This window comes from Lepidochelys kempii, chromosome 9, assembly GCF_965140285.1.
Source record: "Lepidochelys kempii isolate rLepKem1 chromosome 9, rLepKem1.hap1, whole genome shotgun sequence".
NCBI lineage: Eukaryota > Metazoa > Chordata > Testudines > Cheloniidae > Lepidochelys > Lepidochelys kempii.
This window is the reverse complement of record NC_136388.1, coordinates 89,899,897-89,914,086: the sequence shown is the minus strand read 5'-3', so window position 1 is coordinate 89,914,086 and position 14,190 is coordinate 89,899,897.

Sequence of the window (14,190 nt, the reverse complement as noted above, 5' to 3'; positions counted from 1 at the left end):
TCAGGACAACAGATGCTTAAGTTCCATTGATTTCATAAGGATTGAACAGGGCTGCTTTTGACTTGGGGTTTTATAACAAGAGTCTCTAGAAAATATCCTGACATCTACTTTCCTCTAACAAGTAGCTACTGCATTTGTACAACTACTAGTCACATTTTCTCCCTCCTCCACCCCCAAAGGACAACTGCACCACCTGGACCAAATTCTGCTGTAAGATAGGTGAATGGAATTGCTGTTGATTTCAGTGGGACCTGTCTATTTGAGCATAGAGTAAGGCTAACTTATGAATGCATATAGGGGATCAGATTTTAATACACAGGCAATAGGCTTTCCTCATGCAATGGAGATAAGTCACAAAATTTGCAGGCCCAGTAAATTAGGTCCCCTAAAAACTTGGCTTAATGGATATATTCAGTAAGCTGTATTGCCTCAAAGGAGTTTAACTTGCTATTCATTCAATGTTTTAATAAGAATCCTCAAAACATTTAAACAGTGAGCAAGTAAAACTGCTGCTGTCTTATTAATTGATAAATAGTAATAATTAATACTCAACCCTCTGTTCAAACAACTGTGCACACATGAATTTGTCTGTAATAAGTGTGCTTAGTATTTATTATTCCTAGTTTGTACATAAGAAAAGTAAGTCCAAAGGAGTCTAAGGCCTTGTCGAAGATCACACAAGCCTGTGGATGTGGGCAAGTTCAGGAAACTGACATAAATGGGGAGTAACTTGCTTAAACCCTATGGTCTGTTGCAGGGATCTTGAGCACCCTTAGGTCCCTACCATTCTTTTGTGTGCCACAGGCAGTCTAGTGTCAGGAGGGCTGTAAGACTTGGGTCTAATTGTGGTGTGAGAGTGGTTGGTGGCCTGTGATACATAGCAGGTCAGACTAGGTGATCTGGTGGCCCTTAAATTCTATGAATCTATGACCTTAGGCAAATCCCATCATTTCTCTGGCTCAGTTTTGAATCTATAAAACAAGAATAATTGGAACTCCTGGCTCCTCCTATTGTGCTCATTCCACTGGATCATTGTGCCTCTTCTACTGTACAGTCTGCTCCATGAGGAATCATTTCTTAAATTTATTTTAAAAGGATAAGTCATCAGACTGCTTTCAATTTCCTTACTAGTGTTGATGTATGTCTCACTGCCTCCTGGCTTAATGTGATGGGATAAAAGAACAGGACATAGAGGTTAACTGCTCCCCTCTTATCAAGAGTTCCAGGGGCTGTTGAAGGGCTTGCAATAAAGCCCTTGATTTTATGGGTCAGCTGAAAAATAGCACTTCCAAATGCTAGGCTTGGACAGTGGCCCTGCCTCCATTTTCAACTCAGTGAGACTTTAGTGGTGTGACAAGCTATACAAGCATTGCTAAGTAGAAGAAGTCAGACCCTTCAGCTCTCTATCAAGTCAACCATCTCTAGGGTAAGTTGCGGTGCTGTGTTTGATCCAAAAGTTCCAACTTCTGAGCCATCAACACCATTTCCGACAGCAGCCCTGACGCTTTGCTTGTAGGTCTAAATAAGTATTGTCTGAGCCTAACTCTACTCCTTTTATTATATTGGATAAGGCCACATCCTATAAGGGCATGACTGCATAGGATGAGCCAGATAGTTCACAATTCTAGTTTTCCTTTCTGGGTTAGGGGGGAACCAGGGCTGCAGAGTATGTGACCGCACCCCAAGCTTGAAGTGGTTTCTATAATGTAGAGGGTTTTATTTTGTTCAATGACTTTCACCACGCACACCCAACCCACCCCATAAAAAGTTCCAACACCCCTGCTGATAGGTACATTAGGCAGGATTTGGTGCTCCTTTTTATACTAGTGCAGCAGTTCTCAAATTCTGGGTGGGGGGCCCCCAAAGTGGATAGCAACCCCTTTTTAATGGGGTCACCAGTGCCAGCTTAGACTTGGTAGGGCCTGGGGCCAAAGCCTGAGGGTTTCAGCCTGGGATGGCAGGGCTCAGGTTACAGGCGCCCTACTTGAGGCTGAAGCCCTTGGGCTTCTGCTTTGTTCCCCCCACCCAGTGGGGCTTTGGCAGGCTCAGACTTAAGTCACCCCTCCTAGGGGTGTCATGTAGTAATTTTTGTTGTCAGAAGGGGATCACAGTGCAATGAAGTTTGAGTACCCCTGCACTAGTCTCTCTCCATTATCATGATTGTGGTCTGTCTTGATTGATATCAACATAAGTGAGCTCACAATCCAGCCTAATATTTTAAGCTTCATGTTTCTCAAGGAACACCATGTGTGCAAGCCAACATAAGTGAAATTACTTAGTCAAGCTACAGCATGTCCTGCAGTAGTGCCTGATCCCCAACTCCAAGTGATTTCAATGCAATTTGAACGACGACCATATGGCATGACCACATCCTATGACTGCTTCTGGCAGTTAGCTACCACTACTTTGAGAGCCCCTAGTTTGCAGCTGTGATATGCCTTTCATTACCATAAGTGATATGCCAGCAACTGCTGGAACCACAGATTCAAAACGCTGCAGTATTTTGTATGGCTGAGTTAGAGGAATTTTGGGATCAACATTTACAGCTTGCATGTGAAATTTGGAGCCACGGCCCTACAGGTTGCATTTCTCCACTATATAGGCTATTTGGACTCTTCAGTCACAGACGGATTACTTCTCATATGATGCTAATCACAGTTAATATGGGTACATAGGGTGCCAGTATAATACCTCTTAACTTCCCTGGAGCTACTTCTGATTTACATAACTGTAAACAAAAGGAGAGCTTGAGGCCTTTCGTATGTATGTATTTTAAGGGTGACCTGAAAAGGAAAATAAAGTTGAGCTTGTGCTTTTTTTTTTTTGTGAGCAGGAGGGTGGTTTGGTTTTTGTAAGACACAAAGAAGGCCAGGAAAGTTTTGTAAAAATAAAACAGAAATGAGAGTATTAAATAATCTTTCTCAGTGTGATTTCTATATTAGAAATTCAATTCTTGTCTCCCCTGAGAGATTTTTATGGTGAGTGGCAAACTTATGAAATTTACATAATTATGAAGCAATTTTTGCAGGTCTGCGGAATGTAAATTGTGAATATTCATAATAAACTCTGTTGGTTAGTTAAGCAAGTCACATGCTATTCTTTCTCTCGACTGAGAGAGTAAGTACCATTAACTGGCCCTGTCACCACTGATTATTTGTTGAAATTTTAATACGAATTTGAAATTCATGTTGCAGGAATATTGTAGCTTCAATGGGGTTTCCATGAGTATTTGCACCAGTAAAAAACTCAGGTTCTTGAATTCGCTTTCTGCAAACATTCTGAATGTAGTTGAATGGAAATTTCCTTTAAAATTCAAGTGACTAGTCACTGAAATTTTCCTCACAATTCCTGTACTCGCTCTCTCACCTTCTATCGTGAATTTTGACTGTAGAAAAAATTCAGGGTCAGTAGAGTAAATGTTTCTGTCGCAACTGAGCAGACACACCCTTCATAACCCATAAAATCACTTTATAGATCGGCAAAACATGGACAGAGAAGTGCATGATGGGAAGTTGATGTCCAATTATGTAACAAGGGTAACTAGAGGTCAAAGAGAGCAATTGAATAACAAGCTTTTTGCCAGGAACAATAGTGCAAATAAACACACAGTGTTTCCAAAGACCAGCTGCTGCACAGTAGCAATAGGTTATATGGCCAGTTAGGAGCTACTAAACTGAAAAAGAACCGGGGGGGCGCATGGGTGGGGGTGTGTGTGTGTGTGTGTGTGTGTGTGTGTGTGTCAAAGCTTTGAATAATGGGACTTCAACACCCTGAAACAACACACACACATGCTGATTCCACAAGCAAGTACTAGGGATCATTTTACATTGATGGAGGAATGGCTTCACCCAAAGCATGGCTGTTAAGCCTATCTTCCTAGCCCATTGCTATGACTGTGTCACTTGGCCCTCCACTGGCTCACCCTTCGCCTTCCCCTCAAATACAGCTTTTTGTCCTTATTTTTAAGGCTCGTCATCACACGGCTCTCCCTTACTTATGCACTTAGGGCCGGCTCTACGTTTTTTGCTGCCCCAAGCAGCAAAAAAAAAAAAAACAAACAAACCTGCTGAATACGCCACCACCAGAGAGAACAGGAACTTTGGAGTGTTGCTCTTTTAAGACATCTGAAAGCATTCTCCACACCTCATCACTCTCACATTTTGGAAGGCTCTTCAGATTCTTAAACCTTGGGTCGAGTGCTGTATCTATCCTTAGAAATCTCACATTGGTACCTTCTTTGCATTTTGTCAAATCTGCTGTGAAAGTGTTCTTAAAATGAACATGTGCTGGGTCATCATCCGAGACTGCTATAACATGAAATATATGGCAGAATGCGGGTAAAACAGAGCAGGAGACATACAGTTCTTCCCCAAGGAGTTCAGTCACAAATTTAATCAACACATTTTTTTAACCAGCATCATCAGCATGGAAGCACATCCTTTGGAATGGTGGCCGAAGCATGAAGGAGCATATGAATGTTTAGCATATCTGGCACATAAATACCTTGCAACACCGGCTACAAAAGTGCCATGCGAACACCTATTCTCACTTTCAGGTGACATTGTAAATAAGAAGCAGTCAGCAGTATCTCCCATAAATGTAAACAAACTTGTTTGTCTTAGCAATTGGCTGACCAAGAAGTAGGACTGAGTGGACTTGTAGGCGCTAAAGTTTTACTTTGTTTTATTTTTGAGTGCAGTTATGTAACAAAAAATCTACATTTGTAAGTTACACTTTCACGATAAAGAGATTGCACTACAGTACTTGTATGAGGTGAATTATTTATCATTTTTACAGTGCAAATATTTGTAAAAATAAAGTAAGCACTGTACACTTTGTATTCTGTGTTGTAATAGAAATCAATATATTTGAAAATGTAGAAAGACATCCAAAAATATTTAATAAATTTCAATTGGTATTCTATTGTTTAATGGTGCGATTATTAATTTTTTTTAATCTCAGTTAATTTTTTTGAGTTAATCGCGTGAGTTAACTGCGATTAATCGACAGCCCTAGTACTTATCACTGTTATCAGCCCTCCAGTTGTATGTTCCACCATATTGTTGTCTCTTGGCTTAATTTAGGTCTTAAACTTTTCAGGACAGAAACTATCTTTTACTATATGTTTACACAGTCCCCAGCAAAATGGGGCCCTGCTGCGATTGAGGCCACTGGTCACTGCTGTAATACAAAGAAAATATAATAATACTAGAAAATAGGCAACTACAGAGTGTGTCTCTTACCAAAAGAAAAGGAAAGAAAAGGAAAGAAAGCTCAAAGGACTTCCCAAGGTTTAGAGAGCTTAGAGCATGCAAAGTAAATCTACAGGTTTTGGAAAATTAGTTAGAAACCTGAGGGCTCTGCCGAAAAGAACCTAAAATGGTGCACTTTTATCACAATTACATCTCCTGCTAGAGCTGCACATTGGATAAATACATTAATCAAAATGACCTCATTCTAGGCATGAGTAGCAGAGTGTTATATAACCATGTTATGTATGCTATTTTATTTCCTCCTGCTGAGAAGAAATCGTGTTTGTCTTAAAAGGCTTCCAAATTAGTCTGGTTATAACGTGATGGGGGAAAGAAGAAGAAAAAAAAAAAAAGAACTAATGAGCAAAATGACTCATTCCCTAACTGCAGAAATGACTTCAGTAGAGCAGACCTGCATGTGAGCGACTCCACTGCTGAATATCACATAGACCTAATGTTATCACCAGAGATCCAAGCATTCCTGTGCTCCCAATGCTTCCTGGAATGGACGAGGGAGACAACCTGCAGAATTGAAGTCCAGGGCCTACTTCCCTTCAGCCCTTACAATCAGATTACACCGGTTTACATTGGTTTTATGTTTTCAAGGCTATTCGCAAAGGCCGTCTGTTGTCAACAAGGGGCTTGCGTGAGCCCTCTCCAGTTCACTGTTTCTGACTTCTCCGTGGAGGCATGGTAAGGTCAGGGCATGAATTCCGTTTAGGTGCTACTTATCATGCATGATACTAGGCTCAAAAGCACCTTTAAGGGCAGAATATACCTCTCACACAGCAAGGCAAAGTCTCATCTAGCTTTGCAGTGCATTACAGACTAGGGACTGTAAGGTGAACATTTTTGCAGGATAAGATCACTCAGGCACAGAGCACTGATAAGTGCTGAAAATGAGAAAAGCAAATGGCAGGATCTGCATTTCCCATTTGCTCAGTACATAGATATAAAAGAAACATTGCGTGGGCTTCACTGCAGCATACCAGTATGTCCAAAACTCAAAGGTTAGTTACATAAATGACAAGGCGTAGGCTTATATGGCTTCATTCAGCTAGTTAATTGCTTGCTTTGTGGCCTCTGCCAATGTTCTGAAACAGGTTCATTCAATATTGTGGTGCTTCCTCTGCATTGCCATCTATGCTATTACGCTAAAGTGCTGCGGAACAATTTGTTGCAATATATGGGAGCAGTCTATTTTCTTCAGTGTAAATAATGTATTCTCTTTTAAATGTCCTTACTATTTTGGAAATTATATGCCTGATGTCTTTAAGCATTCTCTTTAGAAAGTGTGTGTGGAGGGGAAGGAGGGACACTGGCAACCACAAACGGATCATTTCAGTGACATTTGCATTCTGAAAAATCCCTCCTGTTCCTTCATTTGTTAATCTACAGAGCCAAACTGAGGAAAGCATTCACCAGTAATGTGAAATGACCTGCAAATAAAATACTTGAGAAGTACCTGGGAAGAAACTTCAGCCTGGTCTACATGACAATATTAGGTCAGTAGAACTATTTTGCCCAGGGGTGTGAAAAATCCATCCCCTGGAGCGACGCAGTTAAATTGACCTTCCCCATCCCCCACCCCCAATATAGATGGTGCTGGGTTGATGGGAGAATTCTCCCATCAACCTTGCTACTGACTCTCAGGGAAGGGGATTACCTATGCCAATTGGAGAGTCCCTCCTGTCAGCATAGGTATCATCTTCACTGAAGTGCTACAGAAGCACAGCTATGCTGCTGCAGCATTTCAAGTGTAGACAAGCCCTTACTACCTATCCAGACACCTGTTTGACTGAGATGTTTAATGTCCTGAGTAAGAACAGCCTACTCAGTTTAATCATGTTAACCTGAAGAGGAAAGGCCACCTGGTCACTTCAACTGGAGTTACGTGAAGGCATAAATTGGAGGACGAGAGAAAAGTCTGGTCTTCACTAGGGACAAAGGTGTATTTTAAATATGTTAGCTAGCATGTTAACACCCTAGTGTAGACAAAGCAAGTTGTAGTTTTAGCACACAATTGGTTGAGGCAATAGCTTGGCTAATTTGTTAAAACCAGAATTTGCCTTGTCTTCAGCAGGAGATTAACACGTTAGCGCACACCTTTTTTCTAGTGCAGACATGGCCAGTGAGAGAAACTCATTCTGCCCTCGTGTAGACTAAAGTGGAAGTGAACTGAGTGCATGTATCTCAGAATAGTATTCGGCCCCTAAAACTTTAAGAATCGGAAAAATCACTCTGACCAATATACCACAGTCTCACCATCTTACTTTTTTCACGTTGCCTATTAATCTCCTCCCACATCTTCTCTATGATTACTGTGCTAGATGAGATGTTTCTGAGCCACAAAATGCAGATCTGAATTTCAAGCCTTCAGCATTCAGGAGTGTCTGTGCTTTTGGTTCAGCCCATTACAGATATAGGGGCCAAGTGCAAAATTTAGACCCCAGTTCTAATTCTGAACCCTCTTCCTCTCCAAAAGTTCAGGGCAAGAAGGTTGCAGCAGCATCAGTGATGCTAGACCCAGAAAGGAGGTGTGATGGAGCATGGTAGGACTTTTCCATATCAAGGATAAGGAACTGTAGTGGGGATGTGCATGCTCCCACTGATTCAGAGTGCTTTAGCTTGAACAAAATCAGAATGCCTCCAGGACTTCATGCCGCCATCAGAGGTAGAATTGGACTAGTTATAGTGCTTTGGTGATGGAGTACTTGTTTCTGGAGGCTGCTATCTTGTGTACCATAATCTAAATTTTCATTTAAAATGAAAATTAAAGAGTCAGATTACAGTGCTCAGCACCTGAACTGTCACGGGTCTGGGCATCAGCTGCCAGGTTAGTGATCAGAGCCATGAGCAACTGTGCCTAGTGGTCGCAGCCAAAGGTCAGGAGACAGAGCCAAGGGTCAGAAACCGAGCAGGGCTGGGAACAAGGCAGGAACGGGAGTATTTGATGCTGCAGGTGTAAGTGTTGACCTGCTAGCTGCTAGGGCTGGGCTTCAGAACAGGTCTCTTGGTTCCTCCAGCCAATTGGATGGTCTGGCCAATCAGGTGATTCTGCTGTTAGTCCTCTGTTGCTCATCTGGGAGGTAGAACCAGCTGGTCCCAGGCCTAGCTGCAACCTGACATGAACTCAGTGGGAGTTGTGGGAGCTGAGAACCTTTGAAAATCAAGCTTAAGGGTCTCTAGCCTTTATGGTTGGGGTAACCTAAAAGATGATACTCCGGTGTGAATTGATGCAGTGATGCCTGTTTGCATCTGCAGATAGCCTGAAATAATACTCTGGAGGGCAGCATGAACTGCCTCTGATTATTTAAAGGGTTGTTAATTCTCAAGTGTATTAATGGCAATTTCAGTGTCAGCACTGTAAGCTACTGAACTACTGATCAGATCAGGCAAGAATTTACTGTGTGTGGAATCTCATTTTGGTGTCTCAAGTGGGTGGTTTGTTTGTAGGTGGAACTTGGGAGAGAATCAGTACTTTCTTTTTTCCTATCTGAGTCCTGCCTTCCATAAAACCTTTCAGGTTGCTTATTGTTACCTGGAAACACTAAATGTAGGTATTAGAAGCCATAATGGAGCATTATTGTAAATCATTATTATTTTCCCCCAATATAGTAATCAGTTAGACAGTTTTCTGCATATAGTTCTTTCTATCTTTCCATGTAAATCAGTTCCTCCAGATCCTTCATTATTTTTGTCTCTATCTTGTGAATTCCCTCTAGTCTGTTGATCTGTTCTCAGCATTGAGGATCCTGGAGCTGTGTGCAGCATTTTAGGTATAATTTCAACAGCACACCTCATTCATAAGAACCTCTACATTTCTCCCACCATCACCTCCTTTTTGCCATTATATTGCACTGCTGGTAATAGCTCACCTTACATGATCACTCTGGTTACAGTGTGTATGGTAACACCCATTGTTTCATGTTCTCTGTGTATATCAATCTCCCCACTGTATTTTCCACTGCATGCATCCAATGAAGTGACCTGTAGCTCACAAAAGCTTATGTTCAACTAAATTTGTTAGTCTCTCTAAGGTGCCACAAATACTCCTTTTCTTTTTGCGGATACAGACTAACACAGCTGCTACTCTTTGAAACCTATTAATTAAACAAATGGAATTTCATAACCTAGCACATGTCTGAATTCTGTTAGGAAATGAGACTCAACCACATTATTTAGCTGATTTCACTATACAGATCGCTCTAGTCTTCAGACTAAATATTATTTCTTCAAATTGAAGATGAAAATTGTAATTGGATATAGCCACAGATGTTCAGAATACAGAGGACAAAAATATAGGTTTCATAACTCATGAGTTATGCAACCAGTAGCTTTTTCACAAATTAAAATGTACATTTAAAGCGAAATGAATGAACAAAATCAATCTAAGCACAAATAAAACTATACTCATATCCTTAAAGCAGTGTTTTTTTAAAAAGTCCCTCAGATTTTAAACATTGTTATTTTTTTCTAGAAAGGCTCATCAGTGTTTAGTGGATCTGGTTCCATTGAGACTATTTGAAATTAAGGAAGTTATTTATATACCCAGGCACAAAAACAATTTAAGGTTACCTACAGAAGTGCTGGGGTGTCTGCACTGGCTTCTCTTTGAAAATAGGACCCAGTTTAGAATCTCTATCCTTTATTCAAAGCCCTAAGTGGGATAGGTCCCAGTTACCCAAGAGAGATTGTATCTCCCTCCATAAGCATCACTTCCCATAACAACTACATTCCATTGGAATTACAAGGCTCATAAACACAGGAGACTGAACTTTCATGCTAGCTGGATCGAGATTACAGAACTCAATCTCACAAGAGATAAAAACGACCGGAGCACTAACCGCTTCCAGAATTTAGCTTTGCTCCATTAAATTCTACACATACACACAAGTAAATGAACAAAACCAATCAAACAGGTTCTCCTACAGGCTAGAATGGATGACAGCAAAGAGAGAGAGATTCTTATGTTATTTCTATTTTTAATTATTCAGGAGATGCTCAGATACTATGGTTGGGGGTGGCGGGGCATGTAAACACAGAGAGAAGGAAATAGAAAGTGAAAGAGCACCCTGGGGGAATGAGATTATATTCCCATATTCTTAGTACCAGTGGGATAGAAATTTGTTCTAAAATATATTCAGGGATTGCATAGGTGCAACTGAGAGCAGATTTTGACGACCACAGGTTTGCCCATGTGTCACTCAGGGCAGATGTTGCCCTGCAAAATCCTAATTCCTGGTTATGATGCAGTATCTGGAAGAGGCCCTGATTGTATTTCAAATCCAAGTATGAGTTTGCAGGTCTGGCTGGCACTGTTTTTATTTTTAACCTGATCATGTTGATTGTATATCCAGATCAAATTTGGAGTCCCACAACGCCATTTTACAGACCCTTTTCAGAGCAGAACTGCACTTCGAAGAATTCAGAGGAAAAGAACTGAGATTACCCAAAATCTTGGTTTGAGTAAACACATAACTATTAATCCCTGTGAAGGGGATGAGAAAACAAGAAGCTGATCACTGCAGAAACAAAAGACTTTGAAAACTTGTTCTATTGCTCCATTTATAAAATCTTGATTCCTCTAAATACTTCTGTTCATATAGGCATGTTTCCCACAGTCCTGCCAAGGCCGTCCCCAGAAACAGATGCTCCTGATCCCTTCAGAAAATCTATTAATCTTCCCCTCAAGAATTTGACATGACTTGGTTGGCTGTTGTCAGTTTAAGTCAAGCTGTATGAATGTCAAAAGAGTCAGGAGTAGAATCTTATTGGAAACTAAGAGGGAGAAAAGCAGAGGAAATCCCCTGCAATAGTCAGGACAGTCCTGCTTCTGTGTATAGCACAAAGCATGCTCCTCACTGTCCCTAAATGCTTGGTGCAGTTACTAAATAAGAAGTGGCATCTCAGTGGGCTGCCTCAGTGGATTAATTTTAAATGCGTAATTCAATACTGTATAGACCACATAAGCCTTTAGGAATAGAAATAGAGGTTTTATAACTGAGTTATGTAAGCAAGTTTTTAGAGCTTGTAATGAGGCTTGGCAGAACTCATTTATTTATTTATTTATAGTAATGTTGATGGACAATATTGATTATTTTTAAGCTTTTTCATTTGAATCCATTTACATTTTCACGGTTGTGTGAAATTATGGGTTTTAAGCATTTTTTCAATTTTTATCTATTTACATTTGTGCAGTTGTGGGAAATTATGGGAGGGTTCAGAGAATAGTTATTTAATTACAGTAGATGTTGAGATCCAAAAAGTTAAAACTTTGCAGCCATTAAAACAAAATTGTCAATATCACATGTCAAAATATACCAAGTAAATATCTTTAAATCAAACTCTATTAAGTTCTCAAGCAGCATTTTTCTTACTTAGCCTCTCTGTAAATTTCGATTATCATCAATGAAAATATTTTTCTGACTGTTTCTGAGTGCACAGTGAAACGGGGGTTTACCAACATTTACCACTACAAGTCTAATCCTTGCAAGCCTACTTCTAACACAAAATTCCAAGTCCAATTCTGAGTGTAAAACAAGTGCTACCCTTTTTCCAATATTTTCATCTTCGCTCTGGTTAATTTCTTTCAAAATTTATTTCAGTGTATCAAATCAAAGCACTTTCTTCATCCAAGTGGACTACATTTAAATAAAAATGTCTCACTGCCAATGCCAGAATCCAGCTTCTTCCCTCGCTCCTTAAAGACAAATGTACCTCAGATTCCTCCAGTAGCTCCCCAGTCAAGGGCTTATGTCAATGACATTTAAAGAATGCCATTGAATCTGAACCCTCATTACCCTCAGTGCAGAACTGAATGCTCGGACCAAGTCTTGAAATGACCTGTGTGGTCTCACGAGGCCTAAAGTCAGCCGAAAAGATTCTGGGGGACACCTCTGGAGAGATCCAGTGCTGGAGAAGCAAGCACAGCCCTTCTTCATGTCAAGGAAGTCACTTTGGCAGCTTTCAGCAAGGGAATGGGGAAGAGGGAAGCAAGTGTGTCACCTGCGAACTGGGCAAGAGCTTTATGTCCACTTCATGCCTACTGTGGAACCACAAGGCTCAAAGCATGGCTCTGGGAAGAAGAATGAGTCAGGTCTCTTACTCTCACCCCATCCCAGCTGGTCATGGCCAGAATGAGAACACCAGGGTTATACCTCCACATACACATGAAATGACCAGGAGCAACTTTATAGCACCGGTGTTAGAGTAAGTGGTCACAGGAGTTATTAAGTGATTCAGCTATTATCTGCAATTTGATCCTACAGCTGTTACCTGACCAATGCAACAGACCCCAAAATACAGAAGCTTTGTGGGAAAAAAGGAAGTCCTACCTTAATACTGTTTTTCATGTGCCAAACAAACTGTTTCCCACAACACAAAGGGTCGAAGCCAGTATCCATGCTATAAATAACTGTCACATTTCACTACATAAAAAGGACAAAGATGTCAAATTAGTGCAAAGATCTCAAAAATGGAGCTTCTCACTCTTCTTTTGGACACGGGATTAATAGTTGCCCTTGAGTAATATAAATCCCTATTTCTTTATATATACACACACACAAACCAGGTGTGCAGCTTTAATTAGCAGCTTCAACAAATTAAAAATATTGCATTACTTTGAAGTTAAAATGACGGACTTGGGCAACTAGCAGAAATACGTGTAAGGCTATGCTGGTACCTTAGCTAATGTGAGCTGCTCCCTTTTAAGATGTGCACTAATATATTCGGCATCAAAATAAACGGAGCTGTGAAACTCAGAGATTGGCATGAATAAGAATCACAGTTATAAACATTCCCAAATATTACCGCAGTGTCCCACAGCAGATCTGATCCTACCGCTTCACAATAAGCAGAACCATAAGCCTTTCTGAATTTTGGAAAAGTTTGTACCTAGCTTCATATCCAAACTTTGTGGCTCAGGTCCATCATATTATTGGTGTGAACAATTATGTTTTGAAAGTTCTTCGTAAGCGAGACAAACTTAATGATTTAGAGCAATCCAAAAAAACAGGCAGAATTGCCTAAACATGAAAAAAACATTAATTATGGGCCAAGTTCTGGGGGTGCTATACAGAAAACCCAGACAGTCATCTAGTCATTTTTTCATTGTGGAACAAATTCTGGTGGAAGGCACACTAGCATAAATCTGGAGTAACTTCAACTAATTTCAGTGGAATTACTCCAATTTTATACTGGTGAAACTGGAAATAGAATTTGGCCCTAAATTCTTTTCCTGGATTTATTGTTGTGTCACAATGAAACAAAAGGCCTGATTCTAATCTTATTTACAGCAACATAATTCCACTGGCTTTAATGGATTTATTCCTGATTGACAGAACTGCTAATAAAATCAGAATGAAAGCCCAAACTTCCCCCAAAGTATCATTTAATACTGAAATCCTTCCTGTTATTTTACATTTTGCTTGGAAAATTGCATGAAATCTCCTCTTATTGCAGTAATTCCCTAGAAGGGAAGCTCTTCGCTGGAGGAACATGATTATAGACCCATATCACTAATTAAGATGGATGCAAAACTCTAGCAAAAATGTTAGCTAGGTGCTTGGAAAATTGTTGATCTTATCTGGTTATTCCAGAACAAATAGGATTTTTTAAGGTCTCTTCCTCAGCAGACAGCACAAAGAGACTGATAAACTGCCTGCCTGATGCACAGAAATTTGTCATTCCTCTGCTGCATTTTCAGGTACTTAGCAACGCCAACTGGCCCTACCTATTTCACATGTCATAGGCCAGGAGGAATTCATTTTGAGGACAAGATTATTATGCAATGGACTTGTTTACTTTAGCACAGGGTGGGCTCCTTTTGCATTATGGAACAGAAGATGACAGGGTTGTCCTTTCTACCCTCCGGTGTTGTGATCTGACAGCACAACCTCTCACACAGCTAAAATCAGGGGCCCTGAATAACAAGGCC